Source organism: Engraulis encrasicolus, chromosome 3 (assembly GCF_034702125.1).
Source record: "Engraulis encrasicolus isolate BLACKSEA-1 chromosome 3, IST_EnEncr_1.0, whole genome shotgun sequence".
In the NCBI taxonomy this organism is placed as follows: Eukaryota; Metazoa; Chordata; class Actinopteri; order Clupeiformes; family Engraulidae; genus Engraulis; species Engraulis encrasicolus.
This window is the reverse complement of record NC_085859.1, coordinates 31,273,693-31,298,642: the sequence shown is the minus strand read 5'-3', so window position 1 is coordinate 31,298,642 and position 24,950 is coordinate 31,273,693. Positions and strand designations below refer to the sequence as shown.

At 43.4% G+C, this 24,950-nt stretch overlaps 1 long non-coding RNA gene across 1 annotated transcript in view; it reads right to left on the bottom strand.

Moving 5' to 3' along the window:
• Positions 1 to 12,635: 12,635 nt before the first annotated feature.
• LOC134445347 (uncharacterized) overlaps positions 12,636 to 24,950 on the bottom strand; it is a 47,709-nt gene continuing 35,394 nt past the window's right edge. Inside the window, exons 3-4 of the long non-coding RNA XR_010034232.1 lie at positions 22,141 to 22,338; positions 12,636 to 12,696 (exon numbers count right to left, since the gene is read on the bottom strand). This is a non-coding gene — a long non-coding RNA (uncharacterized LOC134445347). The remainder of the gene's footprint in view (positions 12,697 to 22,140; positions 22,339 to 24,950) is intronic.

The window sequence follows — 24,950 nt, the reverse complement described above, 5'->3', positions numbered from 1 at the left end:
ATCCTTCATTGTGAATGCTGCGTGCGTGCCTGGCCGATATTGATCTCTTTCGCGCAAATTGGGCTATGGCTGGATACGAGCACTTGGTGACTGTGGTGTCAAATCACTTTCGTTTAACCTGACGCGGTCAAACGGGCAAGGAACACGGAACATGAATAAAACCAGAGCAGACACGTTGGAAAGCTGTGGGACTAAAGCTGGGCTTATACTGTGCTACTTTTGCCCCGATTTGGCACTCGCACGACTTTTTGAGAGTCGGGCCGATTTCTTGCTCAATCGCAGATCAATCGTGAGTCTCGCATCATGCAGTGTACATGGGGTAACGACAAGAGATTTCGCCTCACGATCGTGCAATCGCAGGGTCGCAAGAAAATCAAAACGGTTTGAAATTCTGGTCGTGGCTCGTGCGTAAATCGCGCAGTTAAAGCAGTGCTACGACCCGATTTGACACTTCACATGCACAAATTAATAGGGCCGTGCGATTCGCTGTTGAGCGCGACCTCATCTCCACCTCAGGTGCGCATGTTCCCTCCTCTGCAGACCGGGGAAACATGACTGTTGCATCGTACGGTGGAAGATTTTGGCTCGCATCCGACTGTCGGCTCGTGTAGTGTGAGGACGCGAGTCGTGAGTTGTGAACTTTTAAACAGTGAAATTCCATCGTGCAGTGTGAGCAGAAGCTTAAGACCCACGAGTGAAAATATCGCACAGTGTATGCCCGGCTTAAGTTGGAAAACTACTTTCTGTTTCTCCCTCTCCTTCTCTCTTCCTTGCGCGATTGACTGTATTGATTGACAGCTGAGACCTCCGTCTACAGGCGACGTGGTGTTTTATAGATAACAATCTCGTCGTCTTTTATGTTCACAAGAGCACCACGATTTATATAATTTCTGAGCATTATTCAGCAAGCACCCTTCACAACTGGAAATCTGTGAACTCCATCCTCGTTACATTGAAAGATCATCAGCCGTTAATTTAAAGCCGGCTGACGGCGTAGGAGAACAGAAAAAAAAAACCTAGGCCTATGCCTTCTTTCGAAAGCGACCCCTCCCTCTGCTTTTATTTGTGTTGCTTTTGACAAGCTTGAAAATTAAACGCCGACACGGGCAGGCTATGTGTAGCAGACGACTCACATTAACCAGGATTTCAGTCACAATAAGAGTTCCTGTCACGCATCCTCTTCAACTGGGTGGACATTAGGGGTGGGCGATATGGGCAAAAAAAATTATCTCGATAAGTTTTAGAATTTTCACGATAACGATAAGTTGACGATAATTTCCAAAAAACACTTGCAAAAACCAGTAGGGCCTATTTCAGGAGGAGGGGGGGGGGTAATCAATGTGTTTGAATTTTACTGTATAGGAATTTGGCAGGGCAGGGTGAGTAAAGCAGATAATTTGTAGGCCTATGTAGCCTAAACTGCATGTTACCAAGAGGTCTGCATAAATGATGGCATGTCTACACTAGGCTACATCACAAAGCATGGCAGTATAACAAAGCTACACATTTATGCTGTCTATTATTTGTGCATGATTCCAGACCAATTTCAATTCTGCACTGGAGGTAGTAGTGCTGCATTTGTGTTGTAACTGGGGAGGGACAGAGAGTTGGGAGAAATGCTGTGCTGAAGAGCTTTTGAATTTAATAACATGCATATGCTCTGGTCTGTAAAGTAATACTTCATCACTTGGCATGAAAACATATCCATGTAAATAAAAAATAGTTTTATAATGTATTGCTTATGATTCTGTTAGATGACAGCCATTTTTCACTGGAAACAGTACATGGATAGGAAACTAGGGCAGCTGCAAATTGCATGTGTTGAATTTCACACATTGTAATTTAACTCACTGCACCAGTCTAACTTCACAGTACTTGTCCACCTAAGCAGTTATGCCATCTGTATGCAGGTGGGTGTTTGAGTAGTGAGTAACAGCCACTAATAGTTGTAGAGAACAACATTGCTTAGCCTAGTTCGCTAACTAGCATGCTAACTAGCGATTTCTCAGACCAGAGACAAAGCTATTTATCTTCCTAACTATTTGGCTTTCCATAATCACAGACGGTTGCTAAGTAAAGCACATAGTTTCAAAACGCCCTCAGCACCATGCAATGGCTGGTTTAGTGGTTGAATTCCTCATGTAAATCCACCATTTGGATAACAGCAACTCTCCTCCAGTGCCCAGCAGCAGCAGTGCTGTCTGTGCACGAGTGACACGGAAATTTTTCTCTCCTGTCTGCATTGTAATGAAGGGTGTCGTAATGGCAGCATGAAAGAGATGGAACTTTTCACGACGACATTCTGGCTAAAAACTCGCCCTGGCCGCTTCCCTGCTTTGCTTAAGTATCAAAATTATAATATAAAAATGGAAATAATATAAAAACACCAGAGGACTGGAATGTGGCAGTGTCCTTTACTTTCAAGCGTGGGGAAACACATTAAAAATCGCAACAAAAATCGCACCTTTCAATTCATGCCGCAACAAAATCGCAACAACACAGTAAGAAGCTCCGCAACTTTTACCGCGATTTTCTGGAAATCCTCGTGCACCATCTGGCAATTCCGACCGCGATTTTTTGAGAAAATGCCCGCGATTTCCTGGTGGGATTGACAAGCTACACAGTAGAATGGGTTGACCTGAGCTGCTTATGTTACACAGACTCATGATAACACGTTAGTAAACGTACAAGTTGAATACAGATTTGCCCATGTCAATGATTTCATATGCACCCTTTTCAATATCTGCTGTATTGTTAAAACAGAGCTCTTCTCTGACCACCAGGAATGAAAGGCCTTCCTGCTCAGTTGGGAGAACAACGTTACAGCAAAGGTGAGTCACTCTTGTAAATAAGTAGGCCTGCACCGATTGTCATTAGGAGGCAAAGTGTGGTTGTCTGTTAGTATACCTGTTAACATCATGCACCATGTCTTTCAGACACGGCTGTCATGGCTTAGATGGCATCTGCTGTCACAGAAGATGGGACACAGAGAGCTGCTACATATGGAGAGAGTGTCATTCAACAGTGAGCCCACTCAACAGGACAGTTTGCACTAGGACACAGCTTATTGAAGCAGCAGTGGGGCATTAGTCCCTATATCTTTGACCTAACATATAGTACATAACCAACAACCTTCCTGTTTTCAAAGTGTTGCATGTGCAGGAAATCCCAGGTTATGTTGATTAAAAGATTGAGTATTTTGTCAGTGAAACACCACAGAGTAGTAGCTGGTTCGTTGACCAACTAACATCCTTTGGCAGTGCTTGGCAGCAACCTCGTACATGCTGTTGTACAAATGTGTATGAATGACCGTGTCTGTATAGAAGAACTGTAAATAAAATTACACATTTGAAAAAAACTGTTGCCATGGGTTTTTTGAAGGAAGAAATATTGTAGACTGTTTAGTGTTGACCGTACTGTTTAATTTACTTCAAGTCACACAACATACCTTAAGCTTTTTTTATACATTCACAGAAAGACAACAAAATATTATTAAAAAGTTGCACTGGGTTATTTTATATACACTAGTTACATCACACAATTACATTATTTACAAACATTACTACAGTAAATGCATTTACTCCACACGGGAGTAAACTGTTGGCCAACCAGTTCAGGGGTGCGTCCCCTCGGAGGCAGAATGCAGACGAACATCAACAGGGATAAGCAAAGTCCATCTGCAGTCGTATTGATTCCGTGATAGTTTGACACCATGTGACATGTCACCTTGTCATCACATTTTGAGGTAATGATGGAAAGCTCGCACATCCACAGGAACGTCTGACCTGGGAGCAGGACCACAAGTGACTAGATGATTCTGAGAAAAAGTCCGCTGCACGACCAGGATTTCTTTTGCTCCCAATATTTTATTTTTACGTGACGTTTCGGGTTTTACCCCTTCTTCACCTTGTCATCACATGACTGAAATTTGGTAAGCTGGACAAGAGAACTAACCATCATGCAACATTTTCATCCAGAATGCATTGCTGTCTGCATGTGCATGCAGACGTTGAGCCCACTATATGCAGGAGCAGGAGCAATTGGTAGCAAGTAGACAGCATCTGCTCACCGTTGAATGAACGAATATTATTTCAAATGTTGGAATTGAAATAATGTGACAGTAAGTCAATTAATTAGAGCATCTGAGGACTGAGCGTAACGTGGTGTGCCACAGGAATTAATTCTTAGGCCTCCACTATTTAACCTCTACTATGAGTTAGGTACACTATTGGGAACACTATAGCTCGGCAACATTACATCTGTCTTTCTTTCCATATGTAAGCAGCCCAAAAGACTGACTAACCGTACCAACAGACCGAAAATGCCAAGTGCCAGAAGTAATTGACTTCTTATATATTTTATATAATCGTATATTATTGTGATATTTGGATGATTGGAGCCGTTTTGGGTGACAAGAGTGACAGGAGTGAACTTCAGCAGACTTTAAAATACTGAGCTTTGACAAGTTGTGATAACAGCTGTGGCAGCCAGGTGTTTCAACCAACAACGGCACTGATTGAGATGTTGAAGTTCAGCAAACTTAAAGGCCAACTTCCGATAAAACACAGCTTTACTCACTCCTTTTGAAAATCAGACGGTCACCCCAAGTTAAACTCACTTGCAAGCCTCTCATAGCGGTGCGTCACCTCATCTGGCTGTGTTTCCCGGTGTTTCCCAATTGACATAAATAATGCAGAGAAACGAGCAAATCACGAAAGCCTTTCTGTGTTGCATCACGTCGAAAGAAGGCGTTGCCCACAAAGGTTTATGTCGACCCATTTTTCTAAAAACATGTTGAGTCATTTTTTTCTGCTTGTTTTCAAAACAAAGAAAGTTGGCGTCTGCGCCTTGAACTTAGGATCGCTTGTTGCGACTGCTCACCAAAAATAGTGATACTAGGACAGTCAGAAAGATGAGGCGCACACAAGGCTTGCAGGTTCAAAAAGTGTATTGTGTCCGACAAATTAACAAAAGAAGTCAACGGAAAATATCTGGAGCTACAAACGTTTCGGATTTAGTCCAGGTACGCTTCCGGGATACAACCCCATACACATCTGGCTCCAGCTCTGAATATATCACTGACTCTGATGGTGATTTTTTATCCGAGGGCGAAAGAGATGCCAACTACCGAAGGCCGTTCCCGACGCGCGCAATGCGCGCCTACAACACCAGGACCGTAAGAGAACGCGGAGGGGGCAACGTGGAAAGGGCAAGAGGAAGAGGAAGATACAACAGACAAGGGAGGTTTTAAGAGGGGATCACACAACGGGGAATGATGACACAGGGGAAATCGACCGTCAGCAACTCGTCTTCAACCTGTCCAAAACCCAATTAAACCAGCCGGAACTGCAGATTCTCAACAAAGGTTTGTCTTATGTCCCTCCTACACCTACTGACCCATTCAAACTCAAAGTAGAAATGTTCCGTTTTTACAGATCGCTGAAACTGAGATATTTTTTCAGAAAAGAAAATCCTCAGATGGACATTTCACATAGTTCCCACCCCGTACAAGCGCAGCCCCTAAGACCTATGAACCAGGCACAACCCTTAAGACCCAAGAGCCAGTTCTGCCCACCGGTCTGTAACGCAGCCATCACAACCTTTTGTAACCTGGTTGACAGAGACATTGACAACATCCTCCTCGATACTGACTATAAGAAATATGGTAGCAAAGAAAGACACCTCCTTACCCAATTGGGCAAAAAACAAGAAGTGGTATGGAAGGATGCGGATAAAGGCGGTGGAATTGTCTTATTAAATAAGGACGAATATAGAACTGAAATCATATCACAGCTCTCCAATGACAGATGTTATGTCAAATTAGCCAAAAACCCAACCCCCGACTTTAAGAGAGAGATTGACATTTTTCTGAACGACTCCCTTGAAAAGGGCCACATTAGCCAAACTGAAATGAAGTTCCTCACTACTAATCACCATGTCACTCCTGTGATATACATCCTACCAAAGGTACATAAGACATTGGTGAAGCCTCCAGGGCGTCCAATTGTTGTGTGCAATGACAGCCTCATGGAGCCGCTATCATTGTATGTTGACCGAATTTTGAGACCTCTTGTGGTATAACTCCCCTCATACTTACGTGATACTAATGACTTTATTGAACAGCTCTCCAATGTCCACATTGATTGTGAAACTCAAGACATCTTCTTGACTACCATGGATGTAGTATCGCTCTATACGAACATACCACAAGATAAGGGCATCGTTGCCATCGAACACTTCCTCAACGAACGAACTGACAAAACCCCCCCTGCGCAGTTTTTGACAGATGTTGTTTACCTCCTTTTACACAAGAACTTTTTTCTTTTTGAGAACCAGTACTATTTGCAAACACAAGGGGCAGCAATGGGCTCGAGATTCTCTCCTGATTACGCGTGCCTTTTCATGGGCTACTTGGAGGAGAGATATGTCTGGAATAACAATCCTTTTTCTGATAATGTGATCCTGTGGAAAAGATATGTGGACGACATTTTTTGCCTGTTTAAGGGCTCGGTTGAAACCTTTCAGACTTTTGTGAACTATCTAAATAGCGTTCCTGGACACTGTGGTACATCTTGAAGAATGCAGCCTACGGACTACGCTTTACACAAAGCCAACAGACAAGAACAGCATCTTACATGCTACCAGCGCGCATCCACCTGCTCTGAAACGTGGTTTGCCCTACACACAATTCCTTAGAGCCAAGCGTATATGTACTAATGCATCTGAGTTCAACAGGGAAGTCACCAGGATGTATAAGCAGTTCAGCCTGAGAGGGTATGACAACACCTGTCTCAATGAGGCCTTGGAAAAAGTCCACCGTACTTCGACGCCCCCGAAAAGAGAGAAGCGCTCCTCTGTTGTCTGTACCACAACATATAGCAAACACAGTACGCAGATAAAAGAAGCTGTCAAAAAGTATTGGCACGTCCTGAGCAGTGACGACACATGCCGCGCCCTCTTCCCAGAGCTACCCCTCTTTGCCCACCACAGGGCCAAGAACATTAGAGATTTTTTGGTCAAGGCTGATAACTTCAGTACACGCAGTGGTGTTGAACGCCTAAGCAGGTTTCCACCCATGTCGGTCATGCGCCGCTTGTCGCAACAACTCAACCAAGAGCAACACAATCTGCAGTCCCGTCACCACCAAGACACACAAACTCCACCAATTCACCACTTGCTCCACTCGGAATGTTGTCTATTTGATAACATGCCCATGTAAAAAATAATATGTTGGAAAAACAAACAGAGCAGTGAAGACGCGCATTATTGAACACAACAGCGCCATTAGGCGTAAGGATGAAAAGTCACCAGTGGCACGGCACTTCCACGAAGCGGGCCATCCTGTGTCATCACTGGCATACACTGTCATTGAACAGGTCACACTGACACGCAGGGGAGGGGATATGGAAAAAAGATTACTGCAGAGGGAATGTTTCTGGATTTTTACTTTGAAAACTGTTTACCCATTAGGGATGAATGAAGAGCTTGTCTTATCATGTTTTCTATGAATTGACCTAACCACTTAGTATGTTTTAAGTCTCTGTAGCCTATATAACCTGCATGGTATACATCCCGTTATCACTTTGATATTGTTTATACTTGTTTGTTCATTTTATCATTTATTTTGAATTATCCAGGTTGGATGCTGACAGGGTTTCACCTTGGGGGAGCACCTCACCTCACACGTCACACTATTTAAGACCGGAAAGCGCGCCACGCGCTTCCTACTGGAGACATTGATAATGGACTAGATCCGAAACGTTTGTAGCTCCAGATATTTTCCGTTGACTTCTTTTGTTAATTTGTCGGACACAATACACTTTTTGAACCTGCAAGCCTTGTGTGCGCCTCGTCTTTTTGACTGTCCTGTTTTCAAAACAAGCAACGTCTGGTGGCCCAACCTAGCTTAGCTTAGCTATCAGCTGGTTGCTACTCTCAGATACATACAAAGCACAAAGCCTCATACATACAGCATGCCCACTCTGGTTGCTCCGTGCCTGCAGCTCGCCTAGGGGTCGCTGTCGAAAGAGCACAGCCCTGAATGGAGCCTGCACGCCTCCGTTGGCGCCCCTATAGTGCATTACCACCCGGGGAAGTGGCTCTGTTTCCCATTACAAGCTCTCCGAGGACAGGAGGACTGAGCCAATCAGAGTCGCATTTCCACGAGAGCAGGAGGAGTGAGCCAATCAGAGACGCATTTCCACGAGAAACCCGGAACACCCTCTCGTTTCTCCACCAGCCACCTTGCTAGCTTAACAGATTCAATAACAATGGGGAACACAGCAATATTTATGAAATGACGTTGAGAGGCGGCCTTTAAAAGGTGCACCGTGTAATATTTTTAGTATTAATTTCCAGAACTCATACTGCCCATTCACAAATGTTACCTTTTGCTAACCACCACCATCAAATTCTAAGTATTCAATATGACTGGGAAAATTGCACTTTTCTTACATGGAAAGGGGGATCTTCTCCATGGTCCGCCATTTTGAATTCCTAGACATAGGCATTTTTAGTTGCAAAACTTCCTGTACTTGGTCATACTAGTAAATATTAGTTTATTACTAAGTACATATTCATGAAAAGGTCTAATTTGGCAATAGGCAGCACAATTTCAACGAGAAGCATAGTTACAATACCTATTCTGGCCACAATCTTACACAGTGCACATTTAAGGAAATGAGCTGTGACATGTTGCGGCAACATACGCCAGAGCCAATAAGAGTGTCAAAATGCTTGCATCCTGTCTTGCTTGTCTTATTCCGGGCATACAATGCACGATTTTTTATCAGATTTTTTGGGAATCAGGATGATATTTGTTTCAATTGTTGGTCATTTGTGTGTCTCGATAGTGTAATGTACATGAGGTAACGAGAAGCGATTGATACCTCATGACCGTCAAAAAAATTCTTGGCCGTCATTGGGCTCCTTGTGACCTTTCTACAAATGCTTCCTACGGGGAGAAGGAGAAATGTTGTTACATGCTGAATATAACTGTACCGGTTTACTGTTCATGCCCACCCAAGGGGACCCCGGTTCGATTCCGGCTGGGGTCATTTCCCGATCCTCCCCTGTCTCTCTGTCCCATTCGCTTCCTGTCACCATCTTCAACTGTCCTGTCAAATAAAGGCATAAAAGCCCCTAAAAAAATAGGGGCTCCAGGTAGTATTAAAAAGTTAAATTAATCACGTTCCCGAGTCAGCTGATGCTTATGTGAGTCATTAGTAAGTTAACGATGGCTCTCGCGACCACTTCCACGGTCTGCTGTCACATGCCGCTTTCCATAATGCGCATCAGCACTGGTGCGTGCAAAATAGCACCTTCTACTATTAATTCGACTCATAAATGGAATACCACACAAATCATTAGCTCCGCCAAGGAGGTTATGTTTTCGGTCGCATTGTTTGTCTGTCCGTTTGTTTGTCTGTCTGTCTGTCTGTCAGCAGGATGACTCAAGACGTTGGGGGATTTGGATGAAACTTTGTGGAGTTGGTGGAAATGACAAAAGGAACAGGTGATTTCATTTTGGTGGTGATCTAAATCACGGTCCGGATCCAGGAATTTTTAAATAGATTCTTCACCATTGCGGGATAGGGAGAATTTTGACATTCCAGTTTCTAACTCCACAAAAAGAAAGCAGACACACTTAAAAAAAATAGGGAGTAACATAGTCAAATGTTCTATCAAACAGCTTCCATGGCGGAGGTCTACACTCTCTGAGTGCAATTGTAGTTTGAAAGGTGAGAATCCAGAAACAGCTTTAGTGATATGACTCATCTATGACTTAGGCCTACACACAGGGCCGGTGTCCTGTCTATATGAGCGACCCGTCGAGATGTGATACTTTTCGCTACTGAGTATGCGCACGCATGCGCACACCCTCGCAGCGGTTTTCGCGGGTGATTGCCCATCGAATTGTGCGACCGCGGCAGTAGACTACTGGTTCGGAAATTGCATACTCTCGTATGGGTTAAGTAGCCTATGGTTGGCTTGCTACAATAATAAGAAATGCACTGGTGGGGATGTTTTGAAAATATGACTCCGGTCATTAAAATAGGCCTAGGTGTTGCCCATAAATTGACAGACATCTGCCAAAACAAAGCCACAATACGCTATCTGCTATCTGGGAATATCTAAACCGTGCTTGTTTATTCCAATTTCATATGGCAATGTTGCCTTGTGAGACAGGCCCACGTCGCATTGAAACCAAACCAACAGCAAATGGCTGCATTAAACAACCCGTAGCCAGGCCCTGATCCCAAACACTTTCTCCAGTATTTGCGCAAACTCAACTCAATCTCTTTCATATGGCACGTTTATTAACTTGCTCAAACGAGAGGCTCACGGTTTTTTAGTGGTCAGCAGCCGCACGTTCTTATTAAACTCCGCACGAACGATTGCACACCCCTGTCCGTGAAATAAACAAAGTAGCCTAATGGTTATTAAAACAGTCCTACGTGGACCAATTGAAACGTCTTCCATGGAAAATCAAGGTCGCTCATTTAGATGAGGCAACATATCTCGACAGAGCACCGGCCCAAGCCTTCACAGGGCCCAAGGCAAAATGTAATCCGGGGCCCCCATACCACCACTTACTCAGCATCAGATGCTTCATAAGCTTCACTTACTTGCACGAGTTAGGGGTAGTAGCTAAGCAGGCTGTATGTAGATTGTGTACCCATTATGTACTACACTTCTTGGAGCAAAAATTCAGAAAAACAGAAAGCCCTTTATCGCGAAGGAAAGTGATTAGAAACTATTACTCTTTGTTATATTCCGCGTTTATTGTAGGCTTTTTAAAATTAAAAGTGGTACATTAAATGTGATGTTGTACCCGCAGTCATTACATGAAATACATGACTAGGGAAAATGGTGGAGAGTTCATTTCTTCCTGTAACTTTGCTACTCACAGGGGGGCCCTGACATCATGGGGGACCTAAGCCATCGCGTAGTTCACTTATGCCTCGGGCTGGCCCTACCTACACATTAAATGTTGCACAGGGTCCACCCGGCTTTACTTTCCAATTTTGCTACTTTTTTCCCCTTCTGATCTGGAATAGCCCGGCGATGCATTATGGGCTTCATGTTAGCTTCTGGTCTGTTCAGACATCGAGTCAATGTGAGTAGAACAAATTGGGGAACATATTTCCTTTAAACAAAGATATTACCATTTGTCTTTGACACCTAAAACCAGAGATTAAGTTTGCAATGTTCAAGAAGAGCTCAGACCTCTATGTAGAGGCATCATTTGGTGACGAGACTGTTTGCAGCCTCAACAAACACGAGCAAACTGCACCAAGACATGGGGTGCATTTCTCGAAACCATAGTTGCTAACTATATTAGCTACTTTGTTGTTTGCAATGCAATTTCCCATAGACAACTACCCAAGTTGCTAACTGGCTAACAACTACGCTTTGATCTACCCCAGATCAGGTGTGTCCCAAATATTGCTGCAGTCTTCAAAACCACGTTGGAGCATTTGCCTTGTCACATGGCTCTTTGACGCTTTTTACTGTAATGAATGTGATGGTTTATTTTCATATAATTCGACATATCAACCTAGTTAACTATATAGTATACTATAATTAAATTGCACCATGGATGCATCTCTGTAAGAAAATATATGTGTTTTATTTTGACCTGCTTCATTCAGGCGAAAATATGTCTGCTTGTATATTCATATGTCATGGGTCAATGAGTTAAGATGCTCATGGAATATGCACATTTTATCACGCTTCTTTTAAATCCAAGTGATTGTATGGACATTCTTTTGCAGCCAGTGTGGTCATATCAAAGTTAAAAGGGGACAAATATGTAGGCTTCCTTATATATCACTACACAAAAATTGCTATATTACAATGACAAGTGGTGCATGATTTTATGTTCCAGTGAACATTTCTTGCACAGTGAACCACAAACACATTCTGAGTCAGCCAACAAACCTGGGGAATCTCTTCAACCCTGTACGGGTCGCTGAGAATCTAGGTCATTGTGCATGCCGCCAGTTGTGGCAGCATTTTCCCTGTCTTCCCTCTCTCTAAACCTATGAAGTAGGCCTTTTATATAAGAGAGCGTTTGTTGGTGAGGGGGAGGGGTGATGGGTATTTGTTGGGGGGGAATTTTCCCAGACTGCATTTGTGCACAGAATGAGAAAACATTGCATTTCTTCTCTCCCTGGCACTGTACCTTCAAAACCGGAGGAAATGCGGTGGGATCTTATTATAATCGTGAATGTGGAGTAAGGGAGGAGCCGGGAGAGATTAAACACAAGTCCCCGCTTTGAAGTATAGCTCCCATTCTTTGTGTGTCATATCCACATCCGCATGTATGGCAATGCCGTGAAAGAGGGGGGAGGGATGCCTAGCGCAGAGGAAGCCATTAAAAAGTGGTTTTTGCATAGCTTTTTTGGATGGAATTTTCCCCATTCAAACACTAAAGCTTTTTGGGCAAGGCTGGAAATATCCCCTCTGTATGTGCAGTATAGAAATCTATAAGACGAATGTACTTTTTTTTTATCCCTGCTGTAATTTTCCTTTTCCATGGTGGCCAATTACAGGCATTCAAACGTTTCGCTCAGCATTAACGCCAACATTACCTCAGATTTCCTGACGCACAGCAGGAGTGGCCATTTTACCTCAGCGGTTGTCCAAACGTCCAACAGTTTCCGTCCACCACCATGTCTGCAACAACCCTGTCTGGATTGACAGCAAAAGGAATCATTACAAAGGTTGTTTTGGTCGTAGCAGTAAAACAACTCTGGAGTGTTGAAAAGACTATTTGATGCGGAGCAGATTGCAGAATTGGGTGCCATAGTGCAAACCTTTGATCTCCTGAGCCGGTGTCTTGTGCGCGAACTCTTTGAACTCTGGAAATGTGGGCCCAAAGCTGCTGGTGTTGGGTGTCAGTGGAGGGATTTCCATTCTGCTGATGTGTGTGGTGGTCGCTGGCGTGAGGTTACCCAGGGCACAGCGATTAGAACCCCCTTATAGTGTCGGACGGGAGCGCAAGGGTCCCCTGAACTTGCAACAGAGATCCTGTTGCAGTGGGAGACATGGGATGTGTGGAGGTGCTAGACCAAACAAAAACAGAGCCCCTAGCAGGCAGGTGTCTGTCTGAACATGCCCTTTACGGAGCAAGTTATCTTCATGGTATCCATTCCCCTTCCCGCTCTATAACTGCTAGCTCTTTCATTGCTCCCTCCTCCATCCTAAATTATCTCAGGTACTGATCACAGATATTATTTTTCGGAGTGGTCTCTGTGGAGGTTCACACATCATAATGTGTTCACAAATAGCACATTGACTATACGTATCTACGTACAGTATATATCTTATGCACTTTCAGTTATCTATCACATGACTTAAGCTGGCACAGTAAAAATCACAAGATGAAGTGCAGGCTTCAAGAGAGAGGCCCAGTCCTTTGTACAAATAGACGCGTTTAGTTGTTGACACAAAACAATAAAAATTCTAAGGGCCTCTATCTTCCTGCACAGCACTCTAGGATTTGTTGGCGAACAGCAGCTCAAGCTGTGAAGAAACAATTACTGTGGAGGAGAGCCAGTAATTCTTCTGGTGCATTACTGAGGAACTAGAGCAGAGCTATGACTTGAGGGTGCCAAGCTACAGCACAGCGAGCAACCCCCAATGAATGTATGGATTCATCCTACTTCCACGCTGATGCATTTTTCATATTCCCCCATAAATACAGTCCCTCAGTGGTTCATTAAAAACCAGAAAGACAGAAAAGCAGGTCAGACCACAAAATGAAAGCTTTTGCGTCTGCGTTTTACAGTCCTTTGAAGTGCTAATTAGATGTTTTGGCGAGTGGTTAACACTTGAAGGGCATCCATTCACTGTTATCAAGTCAGGCAACATGTTACAGTGGCATTCGGAAGACCCATCATTGAGGCAGATTGGAAGTGTTCCTCTCTTCCCCTTCAGCTTTGTCTAAATTATTTAGCTGGTATGGGGAAGCCCAGTACACGATACAGGAAGACAGATATTTTTAGCTAACAAGAAGGAGCACTGTGAAAGAGACTCCCTTATGCAGCTCTCTCCTCTCTCTCCTCCACACTCCTCTCCACTTTCTCCATTTCCTCCTCTGGCTTGCTTGCGTGAGAAATGTTTGATGCGACAGTGGGTTACTAGGTAACCTAGATGTGCGTCTGAATGAAAGGATCCACGGGGGATGTTGTCTTGAAAAAAAAGAGCGCAGAAAACCAAACAAATTAAAACAAAAAGTTCATTTGTGATGTGTTAGGGCAAAAAACATCAGATGCTGTTTGTTCTTTTCTATCCCTTGTGTAGTCCTCCTACATAAATTATTTGTGCTTGAGAGGTTTTGTGGTGAAAATATATAAGAAATACTAACTGCTCTTCCACTTTGAGAGAGAGAGAGAGAGAGAGAGAAAGAGAGAGAGAGAGAGAGAGAGAGAGAGAGAGAGAGAGAGAGAGAGAGAGAGAGAGAGAGAGAGAGAGAGAGAGAGAGAGAGAGAGAGAGAGAGAGAGAGAGAGAGAGAGAGAGAGAGAGAGAGAGAGAGAGAATGACAGCAAGAGAGCCTGGAGCAAGTGCGATAAGAAAGTTGGAAGTAGGGAGACTTTGCTGACATGTTTTCTTTTTATCAGAATAATTTTAATGCAGGTTTTGTCATAGCAGCACAGGTTTCCCATCAGTCTCCGAGTCTCTGAATCTCTGCATCTCTAGTTGATTCTCATCTGGCTGTAGGAGTAGGCTACACAGCAGGGAGACTTTTGCATCCATTTTTAATCCGCATCTCCTCATCATTCCTTCCCCTCCCTCACAACAACATCTCCCTTGGACCCACCCCCCCCCCCCCCCCCATATTTCTTTCTGTTTTTTTCCTTCACGAAATTACATGAAAGTGTGCAGCTTGCAGATGGAGAGAGAGGGAGAGAGAGAGGGTATGCGTCAAAGAAGTGAACAAAGCCCTAGATATGGATGTGAAATTGTGCTTCTGTTGTGTATTTACATCACTGAGCAGGCCAGCACTTGGGCCCCCTTATCTGTGATGTAATTTTATGTGACATATTGAGTCTAATTCTTAGCCGACAGTACTAAACAGATGTGGCCCACTTCCACTTCCACCCCCAACACCATCACCCCCACCCCCAACCCCTCCTCCACCCCCTCCACCCCCCTTTCGCTTCTTCCAGCATTTCTGCCTTGTAAGGCTGAGCTATTCCGGGTACATTGCTGTGCGGACAGGCCAGGGCAGAAGGTTAGGTTGTCATAGCTTATGACCACACAGAGGATGAGATGGTAGCCGTGGGATTAATATATGGAAGGGGGTCAAACAATGCCTGAAGGAAGGAGGCGTCAGGGTTAGGGAGGGAAATCTGGGGATGGTTGGTGAGGTTGGGGGGGGGGTGATGGGGCACTGCTGACCTTGTTTACATTACATGCCAAACGCACACACAAACACACACACACACAATTTCGGATCTACCCTGGACATTAACACTATTAACATGATAATATATATTAAGGTTTATATGATACGTGGGCAAGAAGGCAAGATTAGTAGAGGAACATTTCTCACATTACTGGATTCCAATTCTGCAAGAATGCTAAGAAATGAAAAACTGATGGAAGATGGGGAATTTCAATATATATATATTTATATATATTTGTTTTACTTCAAACATGTGCCTTCAGATCAGCTTACAATCACAAAAGGCGTATCATTGGGTAAAGCATTTAAAAGGCCTCCCCTATAAAAAAGCATGAAACCTCATTTGGAACCCCGAGGGGCCAAGCAACCGGCAAATTAAGGCTAAAATATACAATTTCATTCACGGTGTCTCGTGTAACGATCCCGGTGCGCAGACACACCCAGGATTCAGTTTCCCACAATATTTGAGCAATTTTTTTACAGCCTGCAGTAGACGGCTCCTTTAATAAAACACATACTGTAACAGTTTGCTTTGAAGCAGCGAGAGGCCACACCCTGCCCAGGCAGCACGGGTGCCACGTGGGGCTTCTCTCGGGAGCAGAATGCATCTTGTGTGCGAATGAGTAAACTCAGCATACCTGTGCAAAAGAGAGAGAGGCATACCTGAGCCACCAGCTGTCAGGATTATGCTATCAATCCACACAGGCTCGGGCATGTCGAGCCGAGCATCAGACCGTACGGCCCAGGAAGGCTCCCTAATCTCACTGACTTGTCTCCTCTCTGTGCTTTGTGCTGCACCAGACGTTGTGTAATGTAGCATTTTAGCCGGTAGTCTTTTGTGTCTACAAGTCTGCACATTTTCTTCTACTGTACTTAAACCAGATCAAGTTGTTGTATCACTATTACATACTGTAGACAAAAACGGTTTATGAAGTGGACAAGTTAATTGGACCTCTGACGATACTTTACCTTACTTTACTTGAACCTTTCTCAAAGAATTACGTTTGTATAAGCACTATGTTTGTAGAAATACGGTATTAATGACTTCATAACCGGTAAAATAATAAGGCTGGAATTTCCTCATGTTCAAATATTTCCTTGTGTTCAAATAACACATTTTCTGGCCCCATTTCACCATCATAAATCTTGGTTGATAAAAAAATACAGGATGCACTTCAACATTTTCAGTGACATTATTGGTAAGATTGTATCTGAAAATGCTTTAGATAGACACGTTCACTCACCAAATATGACAGTTACTTTTTCTTGGGTGCCTTAATAATCAAATACAGGAGAAATATTATCCCGCCAAAACATGACACAATGACGTGAAAGATTAATGTGTTGAATTTTCATCTTCAGCTGCCGACCTGCTGCAATATGAATCAACAATTAATGCAACAGCCTTCACACTCAAACCTTAGACAGTAAAAAATGGGGTGTCAATATTTCAGAGTAAACGTATTGTACATTACAGTATTTACAACACCGTGAAGTGTTAAATTTCTCTCATAGTGAGTCGAAAGTCTGTGTATAATTCAGCAGGTGGCCAGTGTAGTTTCAACTCTACAGCTCTTCATATTTACACAATATTGAGTAGAATTAACTCTGAAAATGTTAACTCTGAAAATGTTAATTTCAAGTTCATTTCATATTAATTTCATATTAACAGAGTTTATTTAAATTAACACTGATGTTCTTACTGTGCAGACATTTTTCCATAGTAAACTCATTAAAAGCTAGACTAAACTGAAATTCATCACTTTCTCGACAGGTAGGCCTTCATCTGAATGTGTTCAAGGCACATGCCATTATCAGCATGATGCAATCTTTGGATATTTCAATGGGCTGTTTTTCATGTCACATTCTTTCCAGTCTACGTGCCTGCGTACGTGCTATGGGCTGGGTCTTGTCCCTATGCTTTTTGTCTGGTCTTTCACCTCGCCTCTGGAACAGCTTCATTCCTGCACAGGTGTTTTGAAACTTGTCGTATAAGAGTTTATGTTCAGGAAATTACCACACAGACTGGTTGACTAATCTGAAACAACCCATGGCAACAACGTTGTTCTCAAAATAGAGGCAGTGTTGTAGCCTAGTGAAGTAGACCAGCCCAATAATCCCAGAAAATAGTTTTGCCTTGCAAACTGGCCTAACACTGCACCATTGGACATTATCCTAAGGGACAGAAAACCTGCCCTTCAATCACACCGCTCTGCCTGTGTGTAACAATATTTTGCTCTCATGGAATCTGAGTAGCAAGTTAGGGTGGGCTTAGCATGGCTTGCCAGGCTAGTAGGGTAGAATAGTTCATGAGAAAATGCTACAGCATAAAAGGAGAAAAAATAATATTATAAGAAAATCAAACTACTTCCCTGCAGCAATTGCTAAGCAAATGTTACTCAGCACAGCAACCACCAAAGTTGCTGTGCAGTGTAACATTTGATGAGTTCATTATTCTGCACCTTAACTCTGTGGCTTGGCTTGACTAGGCTAGGCTATCCCCCACCACTTGTTACAGAATCAGGCCAGGCCAGCCAGAGCCCCCCTAAATGCTGACACGGTGGGAACTCAGCATTCCGTCCGCAAACCAGCTAAACGTGGAGTCCCGGCCTAGTTCCTGATTACAGGACGCCTGTGGATGCCTAATGACAGGACGGGGCTGCTGCCAGTTCCTGCTGCCTGGTAGGGGAGTCACCCAGAGACTCCTTTTTTTCTCCCCCTTCTCTTCTTTTTTTAGGGGAATGGAGTGGGACGGGACGGGTTAGGGTGGTGGGTTTACATTGTGTCATTAGGTCCCCCCCACCCACCACCAGCACCTCTCTGCCTTCCTCTACAGTGCACGGACCGTGTCATTACTCATGCCAGAATCACAGGGGTAGGCTGGCCCTGACACACAATATCACCTGTTTCTTTTTGTAGTGAGAATAAAGTGGTAACCAATAGTGCTGTGGTGGTGGTGGTGAAGTCAGTTTTGTGTTGGTGGTGGAGTCAGTAAGTAACAAAATGGAAGAGGAAATGTGCAATTGGAACAAATCAATGCACACACGAATAACAAATAAATGGAAATTAGATGGTTTGATGGTTTTGGTTTTTACCGCATCTGTTACTTCGTTTCAAAGATATTTTGAGTCTAAGGAGGGAGGATGAACACACTTTACATTAAACAAAAAAGCCCATAAGAGATATTTAGTGTGTGGCTGTAATTTAGTTCTGACAAGGAGTCAATAGTAATCATAGATTGTATATTCTATGGTAGAAATACATTGCTGCATTGATATACAGTATAAATAAATGATTTTCCACCTTGTATGTGTAAAAGCTATTTACATATGAAATGAACAGTGCATTAACTAATTATATCACAACACAAAATATTTAGTGCAGATTTTTAAGTATGTGCTATGACCTACTGTAGACATTTAGCAATTCATTGGCGACAGACAGAAACCTTTATGTAAAAAATATGGGTGTAGCCTCTTACTACAGATGGGGTCGCCGGCGGGCCTATTCACTATTTGCTGAAAATACTCAACTACATCATAACAACATTGCTATGACGGTACCGAGAGCCTTTAGTAACAGATTAAGACAGCCATTACAAAACTGGTGACAGTAAGGTTAGGCGCATAGGCTCTGTGCTAAGGGGTTAAGTTTACTGAAAGATTGTTTGTGTTCGCTTGCTTTATTGTAATGCAATGCATTGTCTGCTGCCTACACTTACTAGATAGGCCTACATGGCTTGAAAAAATACTTCCCATTCTTTGAAAGTTTAAAATAAAATAAAAAAACTATGTTAAAAAAATGGAGCATGCACAACTGAAATGATGACAGCAAGACAACCCCAATGCGCAAGTACTGTATTAACCTGGTAATAATCAATTTGCCGAGTTGCCACCCATATCAACAGCGGAGGGCTAATGTTTTATTAAAGGACATTAGCGTTCACCTGACCTATAGATCTCCGTCATGTGAACTCAATTATTAATGCAAGGCGCTGGTCAATAAAAGCTTGTCGGGAAGGCCAAACTATCGACCTACTACTAACTTGCGCACACACACACAAACACACAAAACACACACACACGCACACACACAAATACACTCACACACACACACATGTATGTGCTGCTATGCTATGTTGCTGCAGTGTGGCCTTTTTTAAGTGAGGCGCACTGAATGAGTAAAGGGGGCTGCATCATGAATAAAATAATGTTGGTATTTAGCGAGAAGCTAACTGGAGCAGGAGAATCGCGCTGCTCCGCTCTGCTCTGCTCGGCGAGGTTCATGGCTGTTATGTCCGCAGGCGAGGGAGCGTGAAATGCACTAATCTGATCTGACAGTTCTGGAGCAAGAAGAGAAGCAAAGCGCTGGACGGGCGGAAGAGGAGGGGAGGCAAGAGAGGGAGAAAACGACGACGAGAGAACGAGAGAACGAGAGAGAGAGAGAGAGAGAGAGAGGAGGGGGTGGGCAGGGAGGAAAAACAGAAAGGAAGTGAGTGGAAGGGAGGAAGAGGAGAAACAGCTCTGGAGAGAGAGAGAGAGCGCGCGCGAGAGGGAGGGAAGGAAAGGAAGGAGGAGAGGAAAGCGCGAGGGAAGAGGAGGGGGATGGGGGAAGGACAGAGCGCAAAAGACTGAGGGAATGGAGTGGGTGGTTAGATTGAGGTCACCAGAGAGACTGAGAGAGCTTAGTCTCTGACCTCGCTGAAGGAATTTCTCATTTTAATGATCTCCAAAAAGTCACTGCAAACGCCTCAGAAGAATGACTGCCTTCAGATTCAAACAGTGTGTCAAACACATCTGGCACGCTATGTCATGTTGACATATGTGGCAAATCATCCACACAGACGTAGTACCGTATGTACACACCTGAATGAAATATCTCTGTGTGCTCCACCACTCTCTCATCTAGCTTGATTCCATTTGTGTCCTTCACCACTATACCAACACCACCATTAAAATTGATCGTATGATTACGCATTCCATACTTTTGGATTCATGAGCTATGGCAAACGCAAGCATTGCACCGGAAAGAAAGGAGGAAAATGCCATCAGAAACACTCATAATAAATAATTCGAAACTCACATGAGGTCCCGATACTTTGCACACTTTCAAGTTCCCAGTGCTCCTTAAGGGTGACGTTGATACAGGCACCTGGGAAAAGGATGAAGATGTTTCTGCCATGGCCTAACGCTAGGGCACTGGGTTACTACACCGGCAACCCGGGTTCGATTCCGGCCTGGGTAATTTGCTGATCCTCCCCAATCTCTCTCTCCCCACTCATTTCCTGTCTCTCCTCCACTGTCCAGTCAGGAATAAAGGCATAAAAGCCCTCAACATATATATTTAAAAAGGTGTTTCTTTACTGAATGCCATGTGAATTACTGCGTGTTCCTTAAGGCTTTTACTGAAGAAAGAGGAAGTGCTTGGAAAGAGGTTAACTGTCATATGGTCGCCATATACTGCAGAGCATATGCACACACATTAATATCCAGGTGCTGGACAAAGGTTACTGAGATGAAGGTGATGACTAACATACAGTGTAAGTCAACAACAAAGGAGTAACTAAACTCGTTTCAGTCCTTGCATCTGTGGCGTCAATGGGGAACAGAAACGCTAGTCCCTTGATATGTTCTGCACCGATTAAAAAAGAATGCATGTGTCGCTCTGGGATCACACTTTTTGGAGTACGCTTCAAAAGACCATGTTAACCTGTACGTACTGTATAACAAACGTACAAGCTTTCGAGCATTTAAGTCTTCTTTTTGCCTGCTTAGCTTCTTTTTCATTTGGATTACAAATCCTCCTCACACTATGAAGACACTGTAGTTTGCAGTGGTAGGACACGTGATCTGTCTTTGAATTTCTTACAGTCCCTTAATGTTTAAAAAAATCCTTGTTTTTGAGTATTTGTGCTACTTCTCAGCAATTACATGTGCACTTTTGACAAACGTGCACTTTTATTTTGTCTAATCTGACCCGGAAGACAGAGAAGCTTCACAAGACGTACAGTACAGTAAACAGTAAACAGTAAACACGTGCCGGGTTTCACATATTTGTGTGGTTGGCTGGTTTAGTTTCAGACGTCTGGCTGGCTCTCTTTCATACACCTCCGTCTCACTTGCAGCCTAATTGCAGGTGGGGTGTGGGGTGGGGGGGTGTGGGCGTAGACAATCTGTCCAGGTGCTGCTGCCTCACTGTGTGCGTTTCCATGGCGCTGGAGGCACTCGCTGACGGCCGGGGGACGGGGACGGGACGGGGAGGAGCAGGATCGGCCGGCAATTCTTCAATCCGGTACCGCGAGGAGTGATTTATGGTGTTGCGTGCCCCGCAGCAGCACAGTCTAACTGCCGGGGAGGTTATTATTACTATTGGCTGCTACCTGGCTGCTACAGTATCTAACCGTACCTTAGCCGTGCGGTGCGAGCCACACAAAGCAATGACTAACACCCAGGTGGATTATTCACCAAACCTCATGATGGAATGGGAAAGTGAAGAAAGATAGGACAGGAGGATGAAAAGGTTTTTTCATTGTTTTTGTTGGCTAAGGCAGCATCTGCTTCATTCATTTGTGTGTGATTGTGTGTTTGTGTGTGTGTGTGTGTGTGTGTGTGTGTGTGTGTGTGTGTGTGTGTGTGTGTGTGTGTGTGTGTGTGTGTGTGTGTGTGTGTGTGTGTGTGTGTGTGTGTGTGTGTGTGTGTGTGTGATAGTAATCACAAACCCCTACCTCTGCCTGTCTTGATGCGGCGCCTGCTTTTTTATGAGTCATGTTTTCCTATTGAAGTTTCTTGTTTGACTGACTGGGCTCCAACCGATACCGCTCTTGAGTGACATGTTAAATATGGCTGACTCATCCCCTTGGTGGTGTTGATTCATATGCTGGGAGACACATCTTGTCCTGTTATTGATGATGGCATCTGTTACACTACAAAACAAAAGACCACCAAGGAGTGTGAGAGATCAGAATCAGAAATAAACACATGATGGTGGCACAGGGAGAGAAAAAAGAAGACACAGCTCAAATATTAAACAGTGTGACCTCTGTACTCTGTCATTATGCAATTGTGTGTGTGTGTGTGTGTGTGCGTGTGTGTGTGTGTGAGAGAGAGAGAGAGAGAGAGAGAGAGAGAGAGAGAGAGAGAGAGAGAGAGAGAGAGAGAGAGAGAGAGAGAGAGAGAGAGAGAGAGAGAGAGAGAGAGTCAGGCTGGCTTCACCATTTCTTTGTGCACCGTCTCCCTCTGCTGGAGAAAAGTGTACATTGCTGCTTTGACCCAATGGAGAAGGATGTATTTTGTTTTCAAAATAAATGTTACATTTACATTTGGGTTAAGAGGGTGTATTTATTGCATGGGATCTTTCAAAACATGCAGTTAAAACTATAATAGAATTTTGATGGCGATTTTACAAATATAAGAGTGTAATTCATTCATCTTCAAAATCTTCATTAATCACAAAGTACAATCCATCTTAGTAGGTCTGTATGCGGTAAGTTTCAGATTTTCACCCATTTTTTAGTACCTATATGATTGGAGATGTTTTTACAATGGGCTGATTAGAAACCAGACACAACATGAACAGTTGAACAAAGAAAAGGACACAATAAAATGCAGCCATAATTGTTTCACCAGCTGTGCTTCAGTGACATCATTGATAATTTTACTCTTTTAGTAGCCCAGCCTCAATGACTATCTACTCACACCAGGAATCACGAGACTTCACCAGAGCCTTTTGGGGAACATCATGCAACTGCTTTGGAGGCTGCTCAATCAGTGACCAGTAGGGTGTAACCATGTCATAGCAAATGGATTCCCACCATGTGGAAGCAGCTGGCAGACAAAAATAGTAACCCTTGCCAGCATCAAAACATGCAGGTCTGTGTGTAAATGAGGTTTTATGAGAATGTTTGTGGAAAGTATGATACATAGTATGGCCATGTAGACAAGCACAAAGTAAGGAGGAAAGGTACACATCTGGTGTAATAATATTGCCTTCACGTAAGACCGCTCTTTTACTACCCACCCCACAAACACACACACTTTACATTTTGCTATATTCTCTTTGTCCTTTAAAGGTACACTGTGCAGGAAATGGTCAAAAAAGGTACTGCAACTATGCTGCTCATTGAAACTGGGTTGCCTATAGCCATATTTGATCTTTTCCTGAACGTTTACTAAGTAATGAACTAATATTTTCTAGTATGACCCAAGTACAGTCATTTTTGCAGCTAAAAATGGCTATTTCTGGAAATTCAAAATGGCGGACCATGGAGAAGATCCCCCTTTTCATGTATGAAAAGTGCAATTTTTCCAGTCATAATGGATACTTAGAATTTGATGGTGGTGGTAAGTATTCATGAAAAAGGTAATATTAATGAATGGGTAGCATGAATTCCGGAAATAAACAACTAAAAATCTCACACAGTGTACCTTTAAGTCGTTTTTGAGAAACGTGTAATGTAGTATAATGAGCGTGTAATGCAATATAATGTAACAGCAGATAGTTAATGATATCAGAGTTTATTTGGTTCCCACTATTTTTCACCTACATCTTTTCAGAACCATTCCATAACGTTTACATTGTCAAATGTTAATTGTCCATGACTTGACAAGATCCAACACATGTAAAATATGTATGATACTATTGTTGTGAAAATACTTTTTAAGGGGTAAATATAAAATGTTAACCCTTTCCACTCACTCTATGGCGTTGAACTGTGTTTCAACTACTGTCAATCCATGTACTGTAGCATTTTTGACCCACTGGTGCATGCATACCCTTGGAAATAATCAAAATCCCTTAATTTTTGCAGGCCTTGACATTATAGTATTTTCAATTTCCATGACTTTTCCAGGATTCCTGTAACGGTGGGAACCCTGCGACGTCATACCTTAAAGGGACATGCTTCGTGCAGGATAAGCATGCCCGAACGCGTCACCATTCGGATTTTTTGTCAATTTTGTGTGCACAGACACATGCGTACAGTGAAATATTGACTGAAATGCAAGGGGCAACCGTTTACATTCCAATAAATTACATTTAGCTGATGCTATTATCCAAAGCTACTTACAGATATTATTCACATGGTATTATATGGTGTGACGTCATCGGTCGAATGCTCCATTCATTTCAACGGGGCTCCCCAACGTTCGCACGTCTGTTATTTTTCGATAACGGACGGGTTGGTCTATAACAGACCGCTGTCAATGGCAACAAGACTTTTCAATGCTAAAGCGACTTTTCAACAAGACTCTAATCAGCTGCTGTGATAGACAACTGGCTACCTAGCTGTTGCCTAGCGGTGTTCCACAACGGCACTGTTTTGTTTTGCGCAGCAACAATCTTAACATTAAATAGGCCTAAAGAAATGTCCCCGCCATGTGTGAATCATTTAAGTATATCCATATAATAAGCGGGTTAACTTTCGGCGAGTCGGTCGCTACCGTGGAATAGCAGCACTTCAGAATCTAAAGATTCTCTCTGTCGTGCTGCCATTCCACAGTAGCGACCTTCTCGCCGAACGTTAACCCTTACGTATTG